The sequence below is a fragment of the Triticum aestivum genome, chromosome 3B (genome assembly GCF_018294505.1).
Source record: "Triticum aestivum cultivar Chinese Spring chromosome 3B, IWGSC CS RefSeq v2.1, whole genome shotgun sequence".
Classification (NCBI taxonomy): Eukaryota; Viridiplantae; Streptophyta; class Magnoliopsida; order Poales; family Poaceae; genus Triticum; species Triticum aestivum.
Window position 1 is genome coordinate 12,993,085 of NC_057801.1, and position 10,710 is coordinate 13,003,794.

Sequence of the window (10,710 nt, forward strand, 5' to 3'; positions counted from 1 at the left end):
TTGCTAGAGTGACAGAAGCTTAAACCCTAGTTTATGTGTTGCTTCATAAGGGCTGATTTGGATCCATATGTTTCATGCTATGGTTACGTTTACCTTAATACTTCTTTTGTAGTTGCAGATGCTTGCAATAGGGGTTAATCACAAGTGGGATGCTTGTCCAAGAAAGGGCAGTACCCTGCTACTTCTTGGGCATGCATTGGTTTTTCCCTTGAACAGGAAAGGGTGATGCAGCAAAGTAGCGTAAGTATTTCCCTCAGTTTTGAGAACCAAGGTATCAATCCAGTAGGAGGCTCCTCCCAAGTCTCACGTGCCTACACAAACAAACAAGAACCTCGTAACCAACGCGATAAAGGGGTTGTCAATCCCTTCACGGCCACTTGCGAAAGTGAGATTTGATAAAGGTAATATGATAAGATAAATATTTTTGGTATTTTTATGATATAGATTGAAAAGTAAAGATTGCAAAATAAAGTAGATTGGAAACTTATATGATAAAGAATAGACCTAGGGGCATATGTTTCACTAGTGGCTTCTCTCAAGATAGCACAAGTATTACGGTGGGTGAACAAATTACTGTCGAGCAATTGATAGAAAAGTGCATAGTTATGAGAATATCTAGGCATGATCATGTATATAGGCATCACGTCTGCAACAAGTAGATCGAAACAATTCTGCATCTACTACTATTACTCCACACATCGATTGACTCCTGCCTGCATCTAGAGTATTAAGTTCATAAGAACAGAGTAACGCATTAAGCAAGATGACATGATGTAGAGGGATAAACTCAAGCAATACGATATAAACCCCACCTTTTTATCCTCGATGGCAACAATACAATACGTGCCTTGCTGCCCCTGTTGTCACTCAGAAAGGACACCGCAAGATTGAGCCAAAAGCTAAGCACTTATCCCATTGCAAGAAAGATCAATCTAGTAGGCCAAACCAAACTGATAATTCGAAGAGACTTGCAAAGGTAACCAATCATACATAAAAGAATTCAGAGGAGATTCAAAAATTTCTCATAGATAAACTTGATCATAAACCCACAATTCATCGGATCTCGGCAAACACACCGCAAAAAGAGTTACATCGAATAGATCTCCAAGAAGATTGAGGAGAATTTTGTATTGAGATTCAAAGAGAGAGAAGAAGCCATCTAGTTAATAACTATGGACCCGAAGGTCTGTGGTAAACTACTCACAACTCATCGGAGAGGCCATGATGATGACAGAGAGGCCCTCCATCACTACTAGGAAAAGGCCTACTAATGGCGCACCGGTTTTGCCTACTAATGGCGCACTACCGGTGCGCCATTAGTAGCACGCCACTAGAATTTTTTACTAATGGCGCACCACTGGTGCGCCATTAGTATGTAACACCATGCGCCATTAGTATGCCTCCCGGGGGGCCATATGTAACCATGTGCTTTGTCATACTAATGGCACACTCTGCCTTGATGCGCCATTAGTATCCTTTGGCATACTAATGGCGCACTCTGCCTTGATGCGCCATTAGTATGAATATTTGGTTTTTTTTTGCTTTTCTGATTTAGCACAGGTAACAAAATATATTATTGGACAGAATATAGACAGCAGCACACAGCAACAGCAGATTCATCGAATACAATAGAAGATTAGTCTCTGAATACAATTCATCATATTAGTCTCCGAATTCAAAAGACCGAACAAAGATAAAACATTACAAGTCTCAAGACCGCGAGTATCGAGTTTGTCTTCACATTACAAGTCGATATCGATCATCTAAACTACCATCACAGAAAAGAGAGCTGCGGTCATTACGATGAGCATCATCGCGATCAAACTGGTCTTCATCCGGTTCCTCCAACGCTCCCTCCTCTCTCCCGCTAGATAGTGGGCGTATCTAGATTCGGCCTCCGCCCTAGTGGTGTACCCTTTGTAACTGTTACCGCTGAAATGGTGAACCTGTCTCCGACACTCCTCCCAGTCGTCGTAGACTCCGGGAACCTTACCCTTGTACACGACATACGACGACGTCTCTATGCACAAGCCAAACAACAGACAACAGACAATACATAAGCAATATGTAAGTATGCAACAAAAGGATCGAAAGAGAAAAGCAAGACATTAATAGCACGATTCATGATCCTACTAATAAATAGCATCGATTACATCTAAGTTGAATGACTGTCCAAACCAAAGAGACATACGAATTCATTAAAGTTTAATTACAACATGAGCCAATCAATGTTTCAGAACTACACATCACTACTTTCAACTCGACTCATCGGACAGGAGCGTGGATGAAGCCGTCGTCTGTCGTGATGGTCATGAAATCGCGGTCGTTGTCACCCTACATTTGTAGCGTTCCATCTATCTCATTGTTGGACGGTTGATATCTGAGGTAGAACTGCACCAAGGTATGAAGGACATCTTGATGGGTGATGTCCGCAAACTCCGACTGGATGTGAAAGAATTCTTGTCTGAGGTCCGCGTCCTGGGTTGCCGACAACCTCGCGGCCTAATCTTTGAGACTATCTGGTAGCAGAAGTTGATGATGGTCCCTTAAGATCGCCCGCATGTGATGGAGGCATAGTAGGCATCCTTCTGACCGCCAGGCGGCTGCTTGACGCAGTAGAAATTCGTATTGTGTGAGAAGGTGTGCTTGCCGTACTTACGAACTGCCTTGGTGAAGGTGCCTCCAGATTTGGCGTAGCCAGGGAGAACATCATCAAGAACTTTCTTGACATTTGTGTAGTCTATCTTGGAGTTACGGTTCGGGTCGAAATACGTGGCCATAGAATATTTCGGGCTTAAGAGGATGAATGTGCAATGTGTGTCACTGCACAGAACATGGAATGTTAGAAAAACAAAGAACGATCAAAATCTAAGAAATCATATGTTACGGGGCGGTTAAGGGATGACTTACTCCGGAAAGTAAGCCACAAAGAAGTTATCCTTATCTAGGTTTGCCAGAATGACGCCTTCGAGGTGTGAACTCGCAACTTGGCGGTCCCCAGCGCTGCTCAAGTGCTTGGCACGCATGTAGAAGGGGTCGACTATCACGATGTCCGGGGTCTTGTCTCTAATGATCCGCATCTCCATACTCAGCGAAAATAGCCGAACGAAGGTGTAGTGCAGCGAATGAAGGTTAAACATAGCAAAGATGTCATCAAACCGCAGGACGATCGTACCCCCGATGTCGCCATCCACAAAGCCCTTGCCCTCTGGCACCTTGGCCATGAAAACCGAGTATGCCACATCATTCTCTCTGAGACGCCGCTTCTCCAAAGAAAGAACACTGTCGTGCAGACTCCGCATAGCACCGGTTGCAGCATTCAGCATATTTGGCGGTAGCATCGCCCTACCCGCCACATGCACCCTCCTCGGGATATCCTTAGGTGAAGGTGGCCCGTCCTGAGCACGGATCAAACTCGGTGCCGGCTGGCTCGCACCGGCGCCCTTGTTAGTCTTTCGCTTCCGTCCCTTCTTCTTGATCTCCTGTAATGGGACCGAGTTCTGCTCATAGACCGCCTTCTTGAGCGTGTTGGGGCTGATAATATTTCACACCTCAGCTATCTGAGGCTCGGTGAAGGTGGGAGCTGGAGGCGTGTCCTGAGAACTGAATGCCAGACGACGCCTGTTGCAATTGGATTTCTCTGTCGTACCAGCCAGATCGCGGTCGTCTTGGTTGGGTTCTTGAGAAAGAGGCCCACAGAACTCGTCAGTGTACCCATGTTCGGCAAAGTACTTATCAACTTTGGTAAATGTACCGTCGTCGTTGTCGTCGCCGTCCGGATCCTGTGCCATAGGGTTGTCCGGATCCTGTGCCATAGGGATGTCCGGCAGGTCCGGTAGCGTTGCGGCGTTCTTGCCATGGCTTGGCGCCGGCATGACTGGCGGTCTTGTCTGTGGGGTGTTGTCCCCCGCCCCCAAACGAATCTGGCTCTTTGGCCAAAGCAGGGGCCAGTTTACGCAGGCGCTGAGGGTCATCTCATCTTCTTCATCGGCCCCAGCGGGTCGAATCAGAGGTAACAGCTCGTCGCAGCCTGGCAGCACCCGAACCACTTCAACCCTATACACTGTGGGTGGCATCGGATTACCGTGGAACATGGGGTTGCCCGGTTGAACAATTCTGCCCTTGGCGACATCGACCAACTCGGCGCCCATGAAGTGCAGAAGAGTGCAAGGAACGTCGGCGGTGCCCTACGAAAACATGTACAGGGCATCAAGGATGCCCAGTCAAAGCCAAGGAGATGAAGTCATCGGCCGAGAGGCTTAGTTACCGTGATGCCGTCGAGCTCGGCTAATGTTGAGGCACCGCCAATGGCGGGAGTGCAACTGACGGAGGGGGCGCTTGCTGGCGAGGTGCCGGCCGGCGTAGACCCGGGTGCATTAAGCTCCAATGCCCGTGCCGGCGCCAGAGACATGAATACCGCCTCCGCCAGAGACACCAATGGCGCCGCCGCCGGAGACACCAATGGCGCCACCGGAGACACCAATGGCGCCTCCTACGCGCTGTGCGAGTTGCTGGCCGTGAAGCTGGGAACCGGGGGAGGCCCCTGTTGGCCGCCCGTAATCCACGTCGTCAGCCCATGAATCAACGTAGGCACCATGGCGTTGAGCTTCGTTCCCAGTTGTTGTTCCACTTGCTCTTGGACAAGCTCCGGAATCCGCGCCACTTGTGCCTTGAGTTCTTCAACCTCGCGCGTCTGGCTTTCCGAGCTGGTCTTTTTCTCCTTCCGCACACCAGCGGTATAGTATGACCCCCATTTTGTGGACAAGCCTTTGCCGGCCACATGACCAGCTGACGTCGGCTTAGTGAGCTTATCCTTGTTTTTCATTACGTTCAACGCCCTATTTAAAGGGGTGTCGAAAGGAGAGCTCTGAGACGACCCCGCGCTACTGCTTTCAGTGTCCTGCAAAGGAACGTGAACCATTTAGAAATATTGGGGATTAATTAGAGTGCAACCATATGGAGCTAATTACGCGGGGGTGTATTCCTTACCAGAACAAGCTCAAGCGCCCTGGTCTTCGGATCCATGGTAAGCTCCTTTGTTATCGGGTCCTCCTTGTACCGGGCCCTGACATAGTTCCTGGTCTGCTTGTTACCGTTGTATTTCTCGAAGCGGGGCGATAGGCCTTGCTCGGCATGCTCCGCGTCCTCCTTGTCCCATATAGGCTCCGCCACTCTGTAACCGCCAAGACCGAGTTTGTGTTCCCCTAAGTTCAACTCCCGCATTTCTTTCCCCCATAGACTTGATTCGGAGGTTGCACTACTCTCGCACTTTATCTTGAACTCCTTGTAGTCATCTTCGCTCATCAAAGGATATTTCGCCTTGATCTTCTCATAACTATCACCTTTATCAATCATTCTCTTCACCGCGCTTCTCCAAGTAGACAGGGCCGTGCTCATCTTCGTGAGGACGGCACTGTTCACTTTATTCCCTGAGAGGCGTGTGTTTTCAAATTCGGCGGGGAACTTGTATCGTTCGTGCAGCTTCGTGAAGAGGAGGTTGCGCAAATTCCCTCGGTCCTTATGCCTACGGTTCTCGGTGTTGATCGAGACGGTGCTCCGGAGAATGCACCCGAGCTGAACCGAGTACCCCTTGACTATATGTTTGGGCTCCGTTGGATTCCCGTCAGAGTCCACTTGAGTGAATTCCTCCTTGAGGGTGCGGAGCGCATTCGGGCGCCGGTCCTTCCTTTGCTTCTTCGGTTGGCTGTCATCTGTGTGTGCGCCGCCATCATCAGTGGTGGCATCCTCGGCGGCACCATCAGTGGTGTCATCCCCGACGCCACTAGGGGTTGTGTAATCAGGATCGGTGTCTTCCGCGGCGTCCTCATAGCGGTGAGGTTATTCCTCCATCTCCTGGGACAGCTCCCAGAATTGCTTGCCGCCCGAACCACCGGCCTCATCGTTGTGGGCCATGTTTCGCTCTAAATAGGAAAAAAATTTGGTCAAAAAGTTGGTTATTGTCAAGGAACAAGATCATGGTCTCATCATTTAGGGTTTGTCGACACCGAGGCACCCTAAAAGCCTAACGTTTCATCATTTAGGGTTTGTCGATGCCGAGGCACCCTAAAAGCCTAAGCATACATCATTTAGGTTCTCATCGACACTGAGGCATCCGGGGCAGCCAAGTTAAGTTTTCATAGGTGTTTTGGGATATTACCTAGGTGTTTTGGGATGGAACCTGTTAGTGTGTTGTTGCTAAGGTCCAAGTGCTAGGCAGTTTGGGATGGAACCTGTTAGTGTGTTGTAGCAAAGCCACAACTCCTCTAAGTTCTCAAGATAACCTAGTTGTCGAGGGATGTGTCCAGAAAGTTGGTTGATGTCAAGATACATGCTGATTAATTTTTGTTTCGGTTGAGAATCGGGCACCTTCTAGGTCAAGAAAATTGGGCATGACCTTTGCTAATTTTCTTGACCTAGGAGTGCCCCATTCTCAACCGAAACGGAAATTAATCAACATTTCAGGAGAAAGGGGTAACGAAATGATGGGGCAAATGTGCCAGGCACCACAATGTGATCACAGAAACAAAGCAGCACCACAATGTGCCTCTGTATATATGTGTGTGCTGTCTAGATGCCAGCCATCGGTCAATGGCCATGCCACTACACTGCTCCATGTCACTTCCTAGTACAACATTTTACAATGCAATGCAGATAATCATTTTTTTCTCACAGTACTGTTCCCAAGTAATAATAAACTAAATAACTGAGTAATCCAAATGAGGAAACAGAAAACAGCTGGCTGCAATAACATAGCAAGCCTTCACTTACACAAGAAATCATTTCAGGCATCATTTATTATGTGAAATAGATCATGCTAAAGATACATAATAAATCATTTCAGGCATCATTTAATATCAGTACTACTAACTGGCAGTAAAAAAATTGCATGAACAAATTGAATAATTCTGTGGAAAACTCTGCTTACACAGTCTGTAATTTAGATGAGCCTATGGTGCCAGGAATACTCCCAGTAAACTGGTTCGAGGACAGATCCCTAAAAATCAAACCAAAAAAACCTGATTAAAGTGACCCAGATTGTTAGAGAATCAGGCTTGTCGAAGCATTAGATAGAACTACAGCAATAGAAATACACTATGTTAAAGAGTTGGCAGACAATGATGAATTGTAATCCCGAGTGAGCAAGAAAAGCTTAGAAGCACATTTGCTAACTCAATGCTAGTTTTTAACAAAAATAACATGTTGAAGTTACCTAACAATCTAAGATACATCTGGACCACTTAAAACATCCCTCCATCCAGGTACAGAAACAGAAAAAAACTGAAACCAAGGATCATTATAGCCAGTACAGATGTTATACCATCCCACAGATAAATATGATTATGTATTGTTTAGTCAGTCCATAGATGACTTACCAGCTAAGATGATGTCATCAAAGCCATTAGGTCCTGAAGCTCACAAAAAGAGTTCCTAGAGCTACTTTCTTGGTACTGTCCTAGCTTCATGATTCTACATGAGAATGCTACTTGTGTGGTGTGGAACAGGTAAATTCTGCCAAATTACAGTTTTAAAGATTTCATGATGAACATACAAAGTAAGATGTTGTATTATGTACCTACCATGAGCATGTCAATAGCAGAATGTGGGTGCGATAACAATCTGCCATATTTCTAGCATGAAACAGTACAACTTTGCATGCCATGAACTATTGTACTCACAGTGTCGCAAGTGAAGGTTGGCCTAAACCTGGTGGCAAGCTTCCGGTCAAGGAATGATTCCATTTATTTCATTAATGGCAATGTACCACATATATATCACTTGAAATTGCTACCAACTGTTTATGTTCATAATAGCAAAGCCAAAAAAGGGAAAAATCATAGTTAACCCAGATTACAACCAAAATGCAGACAACACTGAATTTTGGTGCACACACTACCGAATTTTGGTGAACTCACCTCGACGGACGCGGTCGCAGACGAGGTCATAGATGGCGGTGGAGCAGAGACGAGGTCGCAGACGCAGTCGTGGTGCTCCGGTGGACGCGGCTGCATCAATCGTTTGAATTGACATTTAATCAAACACCTCACAGGCAAGAACAGAAGGTGGAGACAGAGAAGAGAGGGGATCGAGCAGAGAGGGAGAGGGCAAGGAGGGAGGAGCAGAGAGGGAGAGGGCAGGGCGCGGTGGCTCACCGGTGACGTCGGAGGAGAGGCCCCGACGAGCACATCTACAGCGGCGAGCACGTCTACTGGGGCGAGCGAGCACATCTACAGCGGCGAGTTCGGCTCTGCTTTCGCTTCGGCTCTGCTTCCCCGAGGAAGAAGAGGTGGAGGGAGGGTGAAGGGGTCGAGCGCCGTCCTGCCCTGCTTCCGTGGCTCGCTGGCCTGGTGTTGAAACAGATTCCGCCCGCCGCCTTGCCTGTCACCTCGCACGGTGGAGCTCGAGCGGAGAGGTGCCGCAGGTTTCTAGGGTTTCGAGGGCTGGTCAGGCGAGGGAGGGGGTGGGTGGGTGCGGTGAAGGCGAGGGAGGGGGTGGATTGGGAGTGGACAGCGATGGGGGGCAGGGCAGGGGCTGACTAGGGGCGGCGATGAAGACGGAGGCGCGAGGGCGGCGGCGGCGTGGGTCGGGGTAGCGGGGGGAAGTGGATCTGGCGAGGGAGAGGGACGAAGGGGATCAGGCGAGAGGGAGGGAATTAGCTAGGGGGAATCTTACTAATGGCGCATCCGCGGCCGGTGCGCCATTAGTAAAAAAAATTTACATAGCAATGGCGCACCAGGAAGAGGTGCGCCATTAGTAATTTTTTTTTACATATAGCAATGGCGCACCAGCCAGAGGTGCGCCATAAGTAATTTATTTTTATTTTTTGTTTCATGTAATAATTTTTTAGAAAATGAATATGAATATGACACAGTAATATTTTTTATAAAAACAGTAATAATTGTTGTTTAACAACAATTGTAGTCTACACTTTTTTTAAATGAATATGAATATGAAACGGGGGGTGCTCGTCGGCGGTGGTGGAGCGGGGGAGGGTGGGGGGTGCTCGTCGGTGGTGGTGGAGCGGGGGAGGGTGCGGGGGTGCTCGTCGGCGGCGGCGGAGCGGGGGAGGGTTGTGGTGGGTCGTCGGCGGCGGTGGAGCTAGCGGGGGAGGGTTGCGGTGGGTCGTCGGCGGCGGTGGAGCTAGCGGGGGAGGGTTGCGGTGGGTCGGCGGCGGCGGTGGAGCTAGAGGGGGAGGGTGCGGGTGGGATCGAGATCGAGATCAAAAAGTGTCCATGAAATTTAAAAATATTCATGATATCAAAAAGTGCCCATAAAATACAATCGAGAAATGAAGACTACGATTTAAATACAATCGATCTTAGCTAGCTATCTGTTCACAATCTTCTTACCCTTCTTTTTCGCAAATGGAGTTCTTCTGTGGAACGGACGTCCTTTAGGTAGGGTTGTCCTGCTTCTTCTTGTGGTGTGTGCTGCTACTTCATCGTCGTCGTCATGTTCGATCTTCGGGTCGCCGTACTTGTCGAAGTCTTGCTCATTGGCTACTCCATCCATTCCGATGATCTTCCTTTTGCCTCTCCTCACGACAACACGACTGGGCTTTGACGGGTCGGTAATGAAGAAGCATTGGTCCACTTGGGAAGGCAGTACCCATGGCTCATTTTTCGCGGTGACGTTTGCGCCCGCGGTCTTGGATTTGGCTTCGGGTATAACCATGGTGGTGAAATACCGGTCTTCTTTTAGGACGCTCTTGGCCCATCTGACACGGAACATCGGGACCTTCTCTCCAGCGTATCTCAGCTCCCAGATCTCCTCGATCCTTCCGTAGTATCTGCCCTTGTCGTTGCCGGTGTAGGATCCCATCGTTACCCTGGAGTTCTGATAACCATCGCTCTTCATGTCCTTGTCCTCGGTGTAGAATGTGTAGCCGTTGATATCGTACGCCTCATAGGTCATCAGGTTGTGCTCGGCGCCCTGTGACAAGGCGAATATGAGTTGTTCTTCCGTGGAAGAATCCTCATGTAAAGGGTACGACAGAAGCTTCTGCTTGAACCAATGCGTGAAACATGAGTTGTGCTCTTTGATTATATCTCCGTCCGTCCTCTATTGGCCTCGGTCATTGTACGTCTTCTCAATAAAGGTTTTGTGCTCTACCACCCAAGGATCGACCACGTCTATGTGTTGTGTAGCGCGACTAGGTTTGCTCTTTCAAAGTCGGCGAGTCGACCCTCGAAGTCGACATGCATTTCGCGGCGACCCTCACGGTGACCCCATCCAGCGAGCCTGCCTAGGTGCCTGTTGATGGGCAGACCAACGGGGTTCTCGATGCCTAGATAATTCGTGCAGTAGGAGATGCACTCTTCGGTCAGAAAGCCCCTGGCTATACTTCCCTCTGGATGTGACATGTTGCGAACGTATCCTTTGATGACACCATTCATCCTTTCAAACGGCATCATGCTGTGCAGGAACGTCGGCCCAAGTTGGATGATATCCTCCACGATATTGACCAGCAGATGCACCATAACGTCGAAGAATGCGGGTGGGAAGTACATCTCAAGCTTGCATAGTATCACCACGATCTCTTCCTGTAGCCTTCTGAGTTGCCTCACGCCAATCGACTTCCAAGAGATGACGTCGAAAAAGTTGCATAGGCCAAATAGCGTTTCACGGACCTGCGCGTCCATGATCCCACGGATTGTCCCGCTGAACTTCTGCTTCACTGGGTCTAGGTATCTGCTTATCTTCCCCACGTAA